The following is an 18,820-nucleotide window of genomic DNA, read 5'->3' as shown; positions in this document are numbered from 1 at the left end:
CCTCCTTGATATACAGTGCCACTCCTCCCTCTCTCTTTCCTATCCTGTCCCTCCTGTACAGCCTATAGCCCTCAACATTCACGGCCCAATCATGCTTGGAGTCCCACCAAGTCTCCGTAATCCCCACAATGTCCGGGCTGGTGTCAGCCAGCAGGAGGGCGAGTTCCTCCTGCTAAACCTTTTCATGTTCTATCATGGCTAGTATTTATAGGTAACTTTGCAATGTCTGTTCAGTAAAATTATCTACAGTTTATAAGTTCTAACTCAAAATGATATCTGATCAGGTATAGGAAAAGCCACCCATGTTGTGTCCATCTTTGTTATTTTACATTTTTGCAAATGATTATGGCTTCTACTCAGGAAGAATAATTTTATGTATTTTAGGAGGTTTAATTCCTGAGGCTTTAATGCCTTCTTATGATGAGTTTTACAGCTGAAGTACTCTAACAAGGTCTTATGTGCATATTTTTTCATAATACAAGATTAAATAGGGAAATGGAGCATTATTGGTCAGAAAACAGGTATATGACAAAGTCCAGATTTGTCATTGACCCTCTATCAGAAATGCATTAACAACCTAAAAAAAAAAGTTTGATCTGCAAAACAAAAGCATTCCTAGTATTTATGTAAAGGGATGCAAATGCTTCTCTGACTGTGACCTGTAGCATATTAATTGTGGTTGGAGAGGAATAAATCCTGAATCAGAATCATTAAACAAAACCAGACAGACACCAAAGAAAATTTTGAAAGAAGGTGCAATGAATACTGGCACAGAACTGAATCTAATCCCAGAAAGCCTCCATATTTCCTTAGGCGGAGAGCAAGAATCTGATCCTACAAAATGCTTAGCATCTCCTGAATAGAATCTTGGGGCATTTATACATGTACTCTGGGAGGGGAGTGGAGCTCTGAGCCTCTCTAATTAAAATGCCTGGACTGTTGCATGTATCCATGTCCTGGCACTTAAAAATGGCAGCAGGGGTGCTTTAACCCATTCAATGAGCTTTCGTTAAAGCTTTCCTACCACCATTTTTAAGCTCCAGGACACTGATACTCAAGACAGCAGTCTGCTGGAGCACAGTAATTACCATGCTCCAGGAGACTGAATTAATTGAGCCTGCTCCAAAGTGCCTTGCTGCTTGTGTATAGGCACCCATAGAAAATTAGGGTTTTAAAGGGACCTCAGGAGGTCATCTAATCTAATCCATGCCCCCTGCTCAAAACAGGACCATCCCCAACAAGTTCATTCCAGCCAGGGCTTTGTCAAGCTGGGCCTTGTAAACCTCCAACGATGGAGATTTCAGCACAATAGAGCTGAAAGCCTCAATATCCTTTCAAGAAAGTGAATGTGAAGGACATGTGCTATCCCTTACAAGGTACTCAGCATGTTGCAAGTTGGTTGCCACATGGTACCTGAGGCCTAAATTATCACAAGCCTTAAATTAAATAAGGAGTAAGTAAACCTTCCCTCTTTCCATCCCTGCTCAGACTGTGACTGCCAGTTGCTTAAAGCAGAGAGGGGCAGTTCACACCTGATATTCCCCTCTCTAAGGCAGATGGAGAGAGTGGAGAGGAGAAGTTTGTTTGTTTTTTGACTGGTTCTGATGGCTGTCTGGGTACATATGTGGTAAATCCACTAAATAGAAATGTGAAAGTACAAATATATTAGCCTCAAGTAAAAAAGTGCCAATAATAAAAAAACAACAACAACAATGGTGATGATGATGAGCTATACCAAACTCTTATCCATAGAGTTATTTACCACAGATCAAAGGAGAAGGAATGTGGGTAAGTATTGCCTGCTGCTGATGTTGCCTGTGCTGTGCAGCACTCAGTGAATAAGGACAAGTTCATTCTCCAAGGATGGTAATATAGCAGTATTCATGAACATGACAATAAGACTCACCACAAAAGTTCAAGAAACTTCTCTGCCCCCAAGCTTGTGTATTTTGTGCTTATGGGCTAAGTACAGAAAGTCAATCAGTTCAGTCTTTGCAGGTTAGTCTAAGCTGTACAGATTAAATTGAAACAGAAGTGAACAGACATTTACCTTTGAATCAGGAAATGCAGCCACATCCCTGCAGTAGCTCAGGCCGGAAGCCAGGGGATGCTAGAGCATGGCTGTCTGGCTGTGTGTTCACTTCTTCTTCCTGCTGCCCCTGAAGTCTCTGGGATTTTCAGTCCAGAATTACAGCAGCAGGACTCTGCAGGGTTGCTCATCACTTCTTTTTCTTGCTTCCCGGTACCTCTGAGATCTGTAGTCCAGCTGCAGCCAGCAGTAAGTTTGAGTGGGGGGAGGGGTGTTTAACCCCCATCCCTGGCCCCAGACCCCAGCCAACGTTTGTCTGTGGGGAGGCAGCCCCCCAACCCAGAAGACTGGGCTGCATCCCCAGTAGGGCTTGTTCCCTCCCACCCCCATCAGCCGGCCCTCATTGTTCCTGCTAAAGACTAGAGGGGCAGGGTCAGCCCTGCTATCTGGAACAGACAGCACAGCCGAGACCAGAGCTGCAGAGCACGCTAGGATGCCAGGGGACTGTGATTTAACTTGAACCAGGAAGGGATCTGGGACAGAAGTTTCATAAACCAGTTGGACCCAAATCAGTTAAGTCTAATACTACATTCAAGCAGGTTTATCTTAAACCAGTTTCAGTCATTTTGAAACTGATTTACATGCAGTGAACTTCTGTTCTGTTACAGGTTTAAACCCATTTCTGATCACTTAAACCAGTTTATATGTAACTTCTGTCCCTAGCCATGGTGATCTCTTCAGGCCCATCTGCATCTATGTTGTGAGTAAGTAGGGGTACATACAAGTATTATGTTTAGATTGACTTAACCAAGGTTGAGTTGATTTAAGTGGCTGGGTGTGCAGGTATTTGTAGGGCTAGGTCACCATAAAAATGGCACAGCCGATGTAAAGTTTGTTCATCTCAGAGGTGAACTAACTCTAGATTGGCCTGGATTAGCTTATTCTAACATCAGTTAACCCAGCCTACTGAATACCTGTACATGTTCACAGCACAGATGAAGGGCTAGGAAAGCCTAGCCACTTGCCAAATCCCTGGGGCTGTTCTGTTTGTACCCCTCCCTGGCTGGGCAGCCCCCTGCAGACCCATCACCGCCCCCACAAGAGCTGCTATCTCCACCATGGACCTGCTAGCTCCCCCTGATTCCTGCACCCCCCTCCCACTCCCCCCAGCCTGCCTAGCGTACTTACTTCAGGCTGCACATGCCACTCCTGGCAAGTGGTGAATGTCTGCATATGGTACTCCCAGTTTAGGTTTTGGTGACTTTAAACTGCCTAAAGCTAAACTGGGTCCTGTGCATCCTTCTTTGTATCTTTAGACTTATCTATTGTAAAATGTGGTCCTAAAAGATTTCCCTTTGCCTTTCAGCAACCTTTCAGATAACGGTTCTCAGGTGGGCAAAAAGCAGCAGGGAATGACCTTGTACACAAACTGCTGGTAAAACACACAATATGCAGAGAGGTAAATGGAGGTTATGGTCAAACCATCATTGGCTTTAATAAACTATTCTTCCTCTCCTCCAAATTCCACTGCTTCACATAATTTTTGAGGTCTACAGTAAATCTAGCCACTCAAGGTGCCTAATTATATTTTCATCTATAACCAGCTTCAAATGAAGTGCATGATCTGCTAGTACTACCTGACTGACTGCTTTCTCTTTCCTATATCTTCTCAATTCAGCAAGCCAAGTAAGTGCCCATAGCTGGATGATCTCTCCTCCAAGTGCAAATTTTGCTCCATTTAATGTTAGATTTAATAATTCCCTGTCTATTACTTCTTATAAAAGGAGCTTTCTATTTACATAAAATATTCTGTATCTTAGGAGCACTCTCAAGAACAGCATCTTAAAACTACGTTTTCATCACAGAAATTAATCTGTAACGCTTGTGTAACTGAACACACATGTCCATTGACTTGATCTCTTCATTCTATTTCAAGGTCCCCAGGTTGTACTGAGTACAATACAATACACAATAGTTCTGCTGAAAAAAGAATGGCTCCGGGTTATAAAGCACAACTATGTTTCTATTTACCATTCAAATTGGAACCTGCATTGCAACCTGATTTGGGCACAAGCATACTGTAATTGGTTTGATGATAGAGTTGTATTTGTAAGGTAGACAGGGTAACCTTCACCAGAAAATACTGTAGTTGGTAGCAAGAGGTCAAACATTCAGAGCATTGGGCTGTGAACAGCCATTTATTCAATTTGCTCAAAACCCTGCTGAGCTTCTGGAGCTGATTTGAAAGTGGCATCCTCTTCTCAGTACAGCTTGCACTAGCTCTACCACTGTGCAACTTAATTAGAAAGTAATTTTTCATGAAATAACTATTGAGGCTTATGTGGAACTGAAATGCAGGTAGAGCAGTAGTTGCTGGTGCATTCAGAACACCCAGGACACAGTCATTATCAAGCCCTGAAACAAAGACATAACATGCCCTGAAAAGTTTTCCTAGAGCAAATGAATTATTCCATACACTATTTTAGCTGTCATAAAACAATGTGGGATACTGATATTTATATTCAGCATGTCTGTAGCTGTTACATCATTAATAACACTGGACAACTCTGGTAGATCTAATTTTTAAGGAGGCTACTGTTCAGATATCAGCTTGTTAAACACATGACCATCATGAAACAGGCTTGCCTTTCTACTGAATGTAGTAATATCCCATAAAAAGTCAATAGCTAGGAAAAATGTAGGACTCCAAAATTTTACGAGACTTCTCCTAGTAACAATCAAACTAAAACTATTTTGTTGACTTCATGAAAGTGTAAAGCCATGTAGAGAGAAGGCCCACAGCCTTCACTTTTAGGACTCCAGTTCAGATCCAGCCCAGATTGGTGAAAACAACTGAAAGTCATAACCACATAATGTCTCCACATAATAAGCCATGGAAGGGAGGAGTGAGGAGCAGAGCCTCCTGGGATGCTGGAGGACCAAGGCATGCCCTGTGATACTACACGTAAGTGGACAGGCATTACATTTGGTGCTAGAAATCACTGTGATGCTGAAAAGCTGCTGTTCAAAAGAACTAACAGTCCTTTGTGGAACTGCCATGTTTTTTTTCCTGTGAAAAAAGAACACTTGAATGCCTGAACATTCACTTTTGTGGTAGTATAAGAGTGTATTTGTCACTAGAAATGTATTGCATCTCCATTGTCCTAGTCGCATAACTAATGAAGAATACGCTCAAAAATAGTTTTTGGTTAACTTATTGCTTCCAGATGCCCAATGAGAATTAGAAAATCAGGAGCGCTCAACCATTTGGTCCAGTGGACCCAACTGGCAGTGCCCACTCCTCTCTGTGGGCCTGATTCAGGCTGGTGTTCCAAATCCAGTGCCTGCATGGAGTGGGGCTAGGGGCAGACTGGCCCCATTGCAGTCCTGCAGGGAAAAAGAGCTTCATGGGAGAGAGAAGGGGGTCCCCCATGGAGAAAGAAGGGGGCGTGATCTGGCTCTGCAGGGGGGCATGGTCAGGCCCCAACCCATTTCCATGAGAGGAAGGGGGCATGGCCCAGCCACACTGAGAAGGAAGGGGGCATGGCCAAGGCCTGCAGGAAAGGCAGTATGGCCAGGCCCCAACCCAGCCCTGTGGGGAGGGAAGAGGGTGTGGGCCAGCCCACCCTGATGCCATGGGGGGAAGTGAGCATGGCCAAGCCCCAACCTGGCCCCACAGTGCATCCTGGTGGTGATCCAGGGAGTGCATCCTGGTGGTGATCCAGAGGGGCAGGGCATGGCCTGGACCCCAATGGGGAAGGTTTCATGGCCTGGCCCAGCCATGACCACACACACAAGGCTTGGGGTTCAGGAATTTGGAATTCACAGCTTGGGGTTTGTATTAATGGCCACTGCTCCCCTGGCACCAAATTTCCTGATCCATGGGGAGCCAGATGCAAGGCTCTGCAGGCCACATTTAGTCCACAGATTGGAGGGTGAGCACCCCTGATCAAAAGGATAGATAGTCCCCAGGTTTTAAACTGAGCTATATTCAGGCTGGAACAAGATTTACGGAGTTTGGTCAATAGTATGTGAATAGTCATACAGTGTAGGCATGATTGACAGAATTCAGCACAGAGGCATAATACTGTGGCCCAGGGCCTAGGTACCTGGGGGAGCTACCACACATAAGGGCAGTGGCAACTTCCAGTTGCCACTACACCACTGGTGTAATCATGTGGTTGTAGTGGTGGCCATTTTGTTTCCTCCCCCCCACACTTATTCCCCAAGATGGCACTCTAGTCAGCTGCCCAAGGCACCCTGGTCTAGTTATACCATTGATTCAGCATTATATGTGTCACTAGTGGCCACGTCTACATGAGACGTTGATTGCTCAGTAGCTCATTACTAATGTGCAGTAGCACTGCATGGCAGGAAATGTGATGCGATGCTACTGAGCAGTAGTAATGAGCTACTGTGCAGTCAGTGTCACCTAAAAGCTGTTTGGCACCAATACTACACAGTACCTCCGGTTACTGTGCAGTCATTTCATACTTGCTTATACAAGTACTAAATGACTGCACAGTAACAACTGCTCAGTCAGTGTCTTGTATTGATGTGGCTACTGAGTATTTTGATTTTACTAGCTCCTGTGTAGCCTGAGACACAATGTTAAGCCTACTAGCACCCACTGCATTGTGGCAGCCAGATCTTCAAAGAAATCTAGGAGGTTTGGCATGAATGACCTCTTCTGCCTGAATTCATTCTGACTTTCCTTAAATCAGACTGCTTTTTTCCATATGGCCTCCCAATTTATCTCTTTGATATAGTGTCTAAGATTTTCTTCAAACATACTGGTCTATATTCAGAGTGCTACATTGAGCTCTTTGTATAGTTTCATAGTTTTTCTCTTGACCTTTTTTAAAAAAAATCATAGAGTTCAGTCTGTCATACTCCCAAAATCTTTCCAAAAAGAAGTAAACTTTCTGTGTGTGTCTACTAAATGTTCACTCACTCCCTCTTAATGGTTTCAGAAGCATGTTAACCAATGTTAAAAAACCGCCCCAAAACTTTTATACTTCCAAAAGACTAAAATCTTTTTACCATCAATTTGGTTATTATCCTATCACCCAAATGACTTGTTTCTTTCCCATCCTGTACTCAGTAGTACCTTATAGAATATCATTAATTATGAAAACCAAAACCAAGTTTGTTAAATAAATGAAGTCCATTTTGTAATGCAGTAGGCTTGCTCCTCCAAATGTGTTTGTTTACTTATTCATTGGTGCAGATTTCAAAAGTTTGCAACACATTTCCCAGTTATTACTGCAAACAAAAGTTCAGTGCAGCATAGCACTTAGGCATGTATGTAACTGTAAAAGTGAACATAATCATGGGCCACATGCTGGCATTACATTTCAGCCAGTAGAATCACAGCTGTCCCAGTAGAAACCATGAACGTAGTGGTGTTCAACACATTGTCTCCTAGAACGAAAATGGCTGTTCTGGAAGAAAAATAAAACATCTCTAACCTAGTAGAGGTCACTCCTGGGAAAATGAATTGGCACTTTCCCACTGCTTGATTCTTCTCAGGTACCAGGAGGAGTTGAGTGACAGAAAAATGCTCCCATGCCTTCCTGAGACTGCATCTCCCAATCTGGGGAGAGCATGGGGTTAGTTGCTACTTGCCTCTTTCTGACTCCAGGAGGAGTTGAGTGGCAGGAAAGGATCCCCATGACTTCCCAAGATCAGGTTCACCCAAGTGTGGAGAAACCACGGTGAGCAGCTGCTCCCAGCCCTACCATAAGCCACCTGCTGCTCACAAGCCAATCCCCAGACTGAAGTCCCCAGCCTGAGAGGTTTTGATGGGTTGCTCCCTCCACTCAGCTCCCAGTCAGGCTCTCTGCCACTGGGAGCAGAGGGGAGGAGCAGCCACTCCTTACTTCCTGCTTGCTCCCCAAACTGGGGTCCTGGGCCTGGAGAGTGGGTGAGAAGGGGTTATCTTGCTGTATCCCTCCCTTCCTAGACTGGTCTGAAAGGGGAAGGGAGCAGCTGCTGTTGCCCCCTGCCTGTACCCCAAGCCAGTAACTGCCCAGCTTGGGGAAGAGGCTAAGGGCTTTTCCCTAGCACTCCCTTCACTCTGCTCCTGGAGACTGGGAGAGGAGTGGAGGAAGCTACTCCCCATCCATCCCCAGAGCCTGGCTTGGAGAAGGTGGGCAGGGAGGATGCAGGCTGAAATTTCCACCAGGAGAAGCGAATGCCCGTTTGTGGCTGTGAAGGGACTGAAGGTACTGAGATTGTACTGCAGTAGCAATGTCTGCCTATTATGAAGCACCAGAATAAAAATGGGAAAAAGTTGACCTTTGAACATAAAAACATGCAGTAACTTCAACATCGTAACAAGGCAGCTGAATACCACAGCTTTTAGTTTTTAACTATTACATTTTACCTCACAAAAGGAGCGTGCATGTCTTAATAAACAGAAGATGCAGCTCTAAATATAAAACAAGCAAGAAAGACATCTTAAGATACTGACAAACTGAACAGAATCTAAAAGCTTTGCATGTGATCCTTGACTGCAAGATAGCGCTTGATAAGAATAGTAAATGAGTAGGAGTCATCTAGGCTGGAAGTTTCTGAAATGCTTTGATTGCAGACTTCTTTAGAGAAGAATTTATTGAAACTAGCCAGTACCAGGGAATGCCAACTAGCTGGTAGCCAGTGAGGTCATTGTAATTTTTGGGGTACATTTCTAGTTTATGTATGGTCTGAAGGAGCACACAGAAGATTTTAATAGGAACAATATTCATATTAATTTATATGGCAAAGAAATCTGTAGCAAAGCAATAAATTGGAAGCAAGCAATGTGTTAAGGAAGAGATCAGCAGACTGCGGGGGCACAAGAGGAATTGCTCTAACTCCAGTCTCCACAATTAGCACTGTACAAAGACATAGATAGGTGTGCATTATCCAGTCTTCTTTTTTACCTAGTACCAAAGTCTGAACTAGATGGCTCAAAGATCTGCTTTGACACAACTGATTTTGCATCCCTTTGCCTTCCTGCCTAATTCTGTTTTTGTAAAAAAAAGATCTTAGAGGTACTGTTCATCTCTAACTATGATTTTCTTTCATAGGTGATGAGCAGCTTCCGGGAATGGGCCCTACATTTTGAGATAAACCACCAGTGAGGATGTCATTACTGTGATACCTCCAGACTTTCAGTGTTTTGTTAAGCACGTGACTGAACTTGAATGCCATGTAGGTGCTGACCTTTGTATCATGGGTGAGTGGCTCAAAACTGCTACCTAAACAGTTCCAAAAATTGAACGTGGACCTATTGAACTCATGTCTGGGTACAGAAACGGGCACTGAGATTCCATGGCAAAAGGAGCCTTAGGGTACGGGCATACAAATACATTACCGTGAATTTACGGTACATTAGCTCCCCTGCAGTATCTGCCCATGTGCACGATCTTACCCTCTTCCCTCCCCAGTAGATGTATTGTAGCTTGCCCCTTAATTAAAGTTGGTAAACTCTCTTGCATTTACTATGGTGTAAATTTATTCACAGACAAGCAGTAACCATGGAGTAGCTCATTCATATACATTTATACACTAGCTTGCCTCATGGCAATTAATTTGCATACCCATGAACTTATGGCTAGAGACAGAAATTACACATAAACCAGTATAAGTGATCAGAAACCAGTCTAAAACTGTAACACAGTTTGGAGTTCATAAGTTTTAAGATAAACCTAGCTGGATGTAGTATCAGGCTTAACTGATTTAGGTTAAATCGGTTTATTGAACTCTTGTTCCAGATCCCCTCCAGATTCAAGTTAACTCACAGTCCTCCAACATCCCAGGATGCTTTGCACTTCCCCCACAAGCCCTCTCCCCCTCCCTTACAGGGTGGGCAGGTTAGCCTTGGCCCAGGCTGTCTGTTCCAACTGAGCAATGTCTAAGTCTAAGAAGAGTCCCTGCTCTTATAGCTTCCTGTGGCTTGAATCAGCATCTATTAAATGTTATAATGCCCTTGGTTACTGTTAGAAATCCTGTGCAAGGCATTGTCACTTGAGGAATTACATAAAACATTATCACCATTCCCTACCTGAGGGTTACAGAGTGCCCTGTCTCTGCAGCATATCGAATCTCACACTCTTCAGGAAGAAAGGAACATTCAAGAGGACCTAAATTTGAATTCTTCACATCATGCTGAGTGAGCCCAAGTCAAAGTAGACAACAAGAAAGGTGATTTGGTTGAGATTATTATTTCAGATTGGCACCAACAACAAAAGCCTTGAGTGGGTGGCTATTTCCCTTTCTATTCATTCTACCTATGCTGCTGGTTTAAAGCTTTCAGGAGCCTTGCACTTGTGATCTCAGCCAAATTGCCTTCTGATGTTCTATTTAAAAAGCTGAATCAGAAATGCCACTTCCGTTCCCTCTTTTTCCCTCTCTTAATAACTAATTATTCTGGAGAACCCCCCCTCCCCCATACTGTAACAAACTTAGAGCCCTGTAGATTTCATAGATGTACTTAGGTTATACACCAAAACAGAAATGCCTAACCTTTGAACAAAATGTGAATCTACAGTGTAGGGCACATGACAGTAGTGAACAGATCTCATTCCATCCAGCAGGGGGCAACAATACACAGACCAATAGACATACCAATTAAATGAGTATAGTTCATTGTTCTACAAATTAGTCAAAAGACAGTTTACATGCATGTTTGTATTTTTCAGTGTTTGGTCCCGTGTTTATGTGCACAGTTAAAGGCCTCCTAAATATCAAAACCCACCAAAAAATCTCACTTTGACTAGCATCTACACATTTCAGAGAATTAGTATATTGTATAAAATGCTATTCTCCCATTCAAAGACAACCCAAAAGCAAGCTATAATGAAAGATTCTAGTATGATATTTCAAGGGTAACTGTGAAATCGGACGATCTATAAAGGTTTCACTTATTGTTCCTGACAGAGCTAATGTAATTTAAATTTCACTTCATCATACTGATATTTCAACTCCCTTCTTGTCACCTAGAGATTTGCAGCACTGAAGCTGTGGGAGCCTGTCATTTAACACTTCTCACAGGATTTCAAAGCAATGACTTGAGTCATCCACTTTCTAGTGACTCACTAGTGCTACTTGATATGCATTCTCTTTAATTTTAAAATCATCCTAAATTCATCCAAGTGGCGTATAGCAGCAGCCCTATGATTTTTTAGCTCCTGTACCATCACACCATATTTCTGAGTTCCATTCTCACCAGGTTTTGCTGTCAGGCTAATGTAATATAAAAAAACCCAAAACATTTTATTTCTAATAAAAATATACTGAAGACTGTAATCTTCTGAACTCTCATAAAAAACTTTGGAAGATGTTCATTGGAGGATCTCAAAGCACTTTGTGAATGTTAAAGGTTTATATTGTTATTGTGAAGTATTTAAGCAGAGCTGTTGCAAGTGGCTTATGAACTAAACTTTGTGGTTTAATTTTCAGAGGTATCAGAAAACCAGCAGCAACCACCTCTTTTGTGTACAATTTGGAATGCCAAATTCAACTAACATAAACCTCCAAAGACAATATTTCCATCCTACAGCCAGCCATACCCGCTCCTCGCTCAGGATGTCTTAAGGGGGAGAAAAGATCTAATGTTCTAAACCGTCTGGTTCCATCCTAGGACATATCTGGTCCCTCCAGGATGCTCCCCTCAGCAGGTTCCAATCTGTTAGGAAAGTGAAGCCTCATTGTTTTCTTTTTGCTTTCACTCATTAACTTGGTACTGCAGACTGTATTTGTAAGCTATTATACATATTTTGCAATGTTCTGTGAGATAAGTTGGCATAATAATGCATTATATATACTAACATTATAACTGCTTCCCATTTTCCTCTTGGGTAAAAATTAATTGCCATTCATTTCAGTGGGCAATTTAGCCTTTTCAGTAATTTCCCCATAGTTTTAAAATTGTACATTGGAGGTATGACCAGGATATGGCTTTCCTCTGTAAGCATCTGGTCCAGACCATAAAAGCCTCTTATGCACTTCTCAATCTCACTTAAAGAGAGGCATGTAAAACACATCTGCCAATCATCCCTAATTAGGAAAATGTTCCTATTTTTTGAGCAAAATTCTTTTTCATTTCCCCCTCTTGATGCAGCAACAAAATCTCCCAGGCTAGGGACGGACATTCAAAAATCCTAAGCCTGATTTGATTCAATCTTTGCAGGTTAGTCTAATCTGGCTAGGCTGAATCAGTCTGCATAGACATCCCAGAAATCCAGATACATGCCTGCAGTAGCTCAGGCTAGAAGCTGGGGGTGCTACAGCAGCTCTCCCTTCCATTCCATAGTGCTGAACTGAGGAGGGCGTGGCCAGGCTCCACTCTGATTAGGGAGGGATTCCCCCCAACTTCTTGCCAGCCCAGCACTGAATTGATGTCACATTGTTTATCATCTCCTAACTCAGTGTTTATCACCCCATTAAGAAAACAACAGAGGGACATTAACAGCTACCTGCTGATTCTGCCTTTATCCTGTCTGCCACAGTGGACCATAGCCAGCATACAGCTTGCTAGCTAATGCTGAGAGGTGTCTGTATAAGGCAAAGGGGATGGGGAATAATCCCTGATTAGCAGCAGTGGCGGATTTACCATGAAGCAATGACAGGGGGCCCCGCTGCAGACACTGCCACCTGTGGATGAGGGTGGGGGCTGGTCCCTGGCCAGAGAGCCTCCCACATTTTATCTGTGGACCTCCCTCCCGGCCAGCAGGTTGTGGGTTTTTTCAGCCGTTCCGGCTGGAAATTTTGCCACCGCCCCTCCCCAGTGGCCAGTGTGCCACGATAATTCCCCTGTGGACGTGCTATGGGGCAGGACACAGAGCCCCACACAGGGCCCCATTAACCTTAAATCCACCACTGCTTAGCAGGGAGTGGGGATGGGGGGGGAGCAGGGAGAAGCCAGACAGACACCTGTAGTCCCTGCTGAGCTCCAGCCAGGGAGCAGAGGGGAGCGACCAGCTCTGCTGTGGAGCAGAGAGCCCCTTCCAGCTCAGAGAACATGCTGGGATGCTGGGGGAGTCTGGTTTAACTTAAACCAGAAAGGGGTCTGGGACCAACACTGCATAAACCAGAAGGCTTGGTCCAAATCAGTCAAGTCTGATACTACATTCAACCAGGGTCTTCAACCAGTGTCTTCAAACTGGTTTATGTTCACTGAATGTCTGTTCTGTTACAGGTTTAAACCAGTTTCTGGTCACTTAAAGAGGTTTGTGTGTAATGTCTGTCCCTAGCCCCAGAGTCTAACCTACTTCCACAGTGTTAAAAGGGTATAACTCAGGCTTGCAAAACTGCACACATATTGTGACACACTGGGCATGTATTCAAATGCATTTACTGTATAGTAAGCGCAGTAAGCATTTTTTATGCCAGCATCTACACATGCAGACATGACAGTGCAGTAACACTGTGTGTGGGCTGACTTAGGACTAAAGGTAGATAAAGCTGCCATAGTTACTGCCCAGTATGCGTGTGCATGTGTAAACACATGGCTGTACTATGCAGTAATTTTCAGTTACTGTGCAGTAACTGTTCACGTGTAGATGTGCCCACTGTGACACCAGATTTGGTCAGATGCACCTTTGAGACATAATCCCAGGGTGCTCTCACACCTTCAGGAGTGCCGTTAGCCCCCAAACCCTCTCTGCCATCTGCTGCTTCATCACTAATGCACTGAAATACTCCAAAGTTCATGTCTCTGATCTACAGCACCTCAGCTTTACCTGCCTCACCTAGGTCTTGCTAGGTCTTAGCAAAGGGGATTCTGCCAGCTAGAAAAATCACAACCTTGTTTTGTCATTTGCTCAGAAATGTTTTATATCTGCCCCTTTCATATAAAAATTCTGCTGGTTTTCTTATATTACAATAAAGAAAGAGATGTAAGAATAAACAAAGAAAAATAACGGAATAATGATTTTACCTAACTTTTAAGAATGCAACTTTAATTTCTCAGGTCACCAGGTTAGAAAACAGCTGCTACCTCTGACCTCCCTCTTAGGGCTTTTGTATAACCTATCACACTCAGCCAACTGGCTAAGGGGTCAAAGCACCTTAGGCCCAAGAAACTTGAGACAACCACTTTCTCTCATTGCAAGGCTTAAGTACTTGTTCTTATCTGGCCAATTCCATTCTTCAATGGAATTCTTGGAGATCAAATATGCATATAATCTCCTGCCCTTCTAATGTAGCCATTTGACCAGTCAGGTCTCTTTACTAACCAATTTATGACTGGAGTAATATTTTCCTCCTTTCAGACAAAGATTACTAGTCCAGTATTCCAGTTCTAATCAAATACTATTTCAGTAGATTATTTCCCTTAAAAAGTAATTCCCGTGCCTGGGTCATGCCTTGGCAGCTCACATCAGCACCCAAATGAATAGCTATGAAAATGTAAATTTTCAGTGTTGATTTCTCCTAAACACTTAGAGGTTTGATCCCTCCAGATGTGAATAGCTTTTGTCTCTCTTTGACTATCATGTGAGTGGGGGAATACATCCATATCAAACATATACAAACAACAAAATTAGCTGTTTATAACCGTCAAACACCCTGTCTCAGTAAACCTAATTCAGGGAGACATGCATGACATTCCGTGAACACCTCAAAATATTGTAGGTTTCTGACACATACATTAAGATACACCTAATTTACATGCAATCAGGTATATGCAAAACTAACATTACTGATCTGGTCCTGCATACCTATTTTTCTATCCCAAATGTTCCTTTTCATGCCTTTCAAATACTGGCAAGCCTAAGTGAGACTACATCAGAGCCTCTGTGTAAGAAGAATGAGATATGCTCAGGGGGGGAAAAGGGAATGCAAGAAACAGCATACAGTGAATGAAACTGATATTTCTTATCCTCTCCTTTCCTGCCCTCAACAGGGAGAAGATGAAATGGTAAATAGAGTTCTGAGGAACAACACTTGGGTAGACTTCACCTTGTAAGAAACATGATCTTCCTCTGCTCAGTCTCCACACAACCATCACTTTATCATGTCAAAAACCAATTTTTGGAACCTAGCAAAGGTATTACACAGCGCAATGAAAACTACAGCAATCCCACAGTACATCTGAACTATTGAAGCTTCACCATTTTCTAGTTCACTTGTATTAACTAAGCTGGGCGAACAGAATGAAATCACATAAAAGCAGGTGTAGCAGAGACCTTGAGGAGCCATCCCAGTCCATCCCCCTCCTCAAGGCAGGATTATTCCTATCTAAACAATGTGAGACAAATATCTGTCAAAACCATACTTAAGAACTATGACTGACAGGATTACATAGCCCCTGAAGAAGGACCTGGCAGGGACATGTAATTTTTGGGATCTACGATAAAATGTGTCAGATGTGGAACATCTGTGTCACTGGTTTGCCATTTTTTATCACAGGATAACTAGCCCAAAGGTCCTGCATGTTAACCCCCCGCCCCCCAAGTGGGATGGTCACAACCAGCAACAAATGTAATATCTGGAGGGGGCCTCTGAGTTAGAAAGTTATACAAAAAGAATAGAATGAATAAAGGTCTTTATTTCCACCTTATTCCTACTTCTATTCATAAACAGAAAATCATTGAGATGTGTGGCGTGATTTAAAAAAAAAGAACCTTAGAAGATAAACCACCAATAAGACCTTTCCAGAAAGCTTTGCATAAATCTTCAACACTGTGGTGAATGTTGCTGACCAGTGTAAGGCAGGCTTTGTTAACTTTACTATTATTACTGGAGTGTAGACTTTGCGCTCATTGCTTTCCCAGTAAGCTTATTGAGCTCACAGGTTTTTTCTTTAATACAGCCATTTGCAACCTTTTTAGGCAACTATAGCACTTGGCCAGACTAATATCTCATCACTACCAGTCACAACCTACTAACTTATCTGTAATTATACATGCTATCACCTGCTACAAAACTGAACTCCATGAAAGGTATAGAGCAACTGAACTCATGCTGCAGGTGACAGCAAATCATATGGAATTCAGTGGCACTGCTCTCAAGCTTAAAGAAAGGCACTGAAAGAGGTAAACTATGCCCCAAGGAAAGGGATGTAAATTATTTCCCCCAAGACGTTATGGGCAGGACACAAGACAACAAATGACCCCTGGTCTGTTTTGTGTGCAGTACAAATCTGTCCTTTCTGTCCTTCATGGCAAGCTGCAAAGTGGCAAGAGGAGGCTTAAATCCCATAAAAGCAATGAGCTTTAAGTATCTGTTTAAGTGTTTTGCTGCATCTAGGCCTTGGAATATGCTTGGGGCCCAATCAGAGCAGCAGTTGCTTCTAGGGGCTCATGCACAGCCCCCCACGCAGTGCAGGACAGTGGGGAGCAGTGGGGATTGCCCTGCTGCTGGCACTAATCAGTGAGTCCAGGGTTCTTTGGGGGGGTTTCTTAAAGGGCCAGAGCTGGGCGGAGCAGGACAGCCACAGGGGGGCTAGGAAAGTGGGGGGAGAGGTCGGAGGGTCATGACAGAGCCCCCCATATAGGGTGGGACAGTGGGGGGCAGTGGGGTTCGCCCCCTCCACCTGGCAGCAGCTGGTGAGTGTGGGCTTTTTTTCCCCAAAGAGCCAGGAGCTGGGGCAGGTGGGGCAGCCATTGCTGGGGCTGGGAGACTGGGCGGGATATGGGGCCTATGTGATTCGGAGATTTGGCTGATTCAGCAGCAGCTGAATCTCTGAATCAGATTCAGCCAAATCGAATCCGGACAGTGTTTCAAATCACCGAACTGAATCGCTGTCCCCTGAATCTGCTGAATCCAAATCCGAACCCAAAGCGAATAACAGACGCTTTGCACAGGCCTATTAGATATTATGAAGTGGGCTGTTGCTTATGAAAGCTTATGCTACCCTGCCTGCCTTCTGCTTGACTTCAGACTAACATGACTAACTACCTCTCCCATGAGAGAAAAAGAAATTACAGCCTACTTTATATAATATTTCCAGACTACAGTTCCACTTCTCTGTAGGAAAAGCTATCATTGGTTTTATGACATAATTCTAATGCACAGTTGTTCATAAATTTAAGGCCCTGAATTATTTTTTTTTAAATCCATACTCCAGAACTTTCCTATTTTTCAATAGGAAAGAGGACCCCAAAATAAAGTTTACCTGTATCAAATATGGGCATTAAGTTTCAGTTTGAAGTGTATCCTGAAGCACCTTTTATTTTAATTCTATATTTCATGACTCATTGCATGAATTCAAGCCTTAGTCCTTTTTGGGAAGCTTGCTTTTGTCTCCCTGTAGCTCTAGAGAAAGTAATAAGAGGTCTCCCTGCTGCAGTATTTCAAAAAGGTTTAATCCAGCTGCCAAAGAATTGAATAATAATTTTCTTGATTTCAAAGTACTGTGGGTTAATTAATTTTCTGCTTAAGATACATTTATCTTCCAGACAGAGAAAAAAAAATCACCATTTTTAATCTAATGCATTTAAGGTCTTCCTGTAAGTCAAATGTACATGGATTTTTAAAATTAATTCTTTATTATACAATTAAAACTGGCAGACATCTTGTTCCTGTCACTGGAGCTGTTTCATAGGTCCAGATATGATTATTGTGTTTCAAAAAGAAGAAAAAAGAGACTGAATCAAAAATTACAACTGCCATCAAGCAGCATCGTACCTAGACTCCTGGTGGCCCCAGATGAACTTTTAGTGTTGGGCCACCATTTGCCAGAGGAAATGGTAATAATAATTTTAAAATTTTAAAATTACCCTTTCTGTCTGGTCCCTGGGGAGCCATCCGGTTCACTCATGCCTGTGTCCCACCCTGCCATCAAGCAGGAGCTTTCACAACCCCTGCAATTCAACATATCTACAAGGGGAGAAGGGAAACATTGCATGAAGGAGGTCACATAAAACTGCAAAAGCATGTTGACTTGAGGAAAGGAGAAGCTATTGAATGCCTGTGAAACAAAAGCCAATTGTGTAGATTTAATGACTTGACCTGTCTGAGTAGCTTCTTTGAACAAATCTTCCTCCAAAACAAACAAACAAAAAATTCTGCAGCTTCATCAGGAAGATTAAACAGTTCATCTACACTCAGGCTAGAATCCTAAAGGAAGAACTTCACTAAACTCTTTAGGAAATACTGACCTTCACACAGATCCTGGCAGTTATAAAAATCATCTCTTGATTTATTAAACTAAATGGGCTTCTTATGGAACTCACAAATAAACAGTAACTGTAGAAACATTTTTATATAGATATTTTCCTTGTTACAAATGCACTAAATTAAAGTTTTGTATAGTGGAGGATTTAAATTTGTGCAGTTATGCATTCAAAACGTTCATGGATCAGTTTAAATTTTTTGCCACCAGGCCTGAAAACAGTCTCAATAATCAAGTCCAAGGAGGTACTCTTCATCTTGTTATCTAGAAAAGAGTTTTCTTCAGAAAATGGTTATGCCATAGAGACATCACCTGACATGCTCTGCATGATATCCTATGTGATGAATAACAGCACAGATTACAAATAGATTCTCTTTCAGAATGAAAGAGCAGAAAGAAAACATTAAGTGACTGTGAAATATCAACTACTTGATGGGGTTTCAAGATTCAAAACAGACTTCCTAAATTGCCTAGGAGAGGGGTCGGCAAAATATGGCCTGCGGGCTGGATCTGGCCCACCGGGCACTTCCATTTGGCCCACGGTGCCCACCGACCAATTGTAGCCCACCCACCCCTTCTGCCCATGAGGGTGGGAGCAAGGCGCCCACATATACATATACCCCTTGCCAACATACCCTGTTGTGCCTTGCTCCCACCTTCATGGGTGGGAGCTCCCAGCCCAGCCC

At 43.0% G+C, this 18,820-nt stretch overlaps 1 protein-coding gene and 1 long non-coding RNA gene across 5 annotated transcripts in view; both read right to left on the bottom strand.

Moving 5' to 3' along the window:
- LOC109301531 overlaps positions 1 to 12,251 on the bottom strand; it is a 20,288-nt gene extending 8,037 nt beyond the window's left edge. The window contains exons 1-3 of the long non-coding RNA XR_002098554.1: positions 12,142 to 12,251; positions 11,661 to 11,664; positions 8,963 to 8,968 (exon numbers count right to left, since the gene is read on the bottom strand). This is a non-coding gene — a long non-coding RNA (uncharacterized LOC109301531). The remainder of the gene's footprint in view (positions 1 to 8,962; positions 8,969 to 11,660; positions 11,665 to 12,141) is intronic.
- The window catches only part of PHACTR1 (phosphatase and actin regulator 1), a 556,936-nt gene that overhangs the window by 487,824 nt on the left and 50,292 nt on the right, over positions 1 to 18,820 (bottom strand). The window lies entirely within an intron of this gene.

Source organism: Gavialis gangeticus, unplaced genomic scaffold (assembly GCF_001723915.1).
Source record: "Gavialis gangeticus isolate Ggan-Ray unplaced genomic scaffold, GavGan_comp1, whole genome shotgun sequence".
NCBI lineage: Eukaryota > Metazoa > Chordata > Crocodylia > Gavialidae > Gavialis > Gavialis gangeticus.
This window is presented reverse-complemented; position numbering and strand designations above follow the sequence as displayed.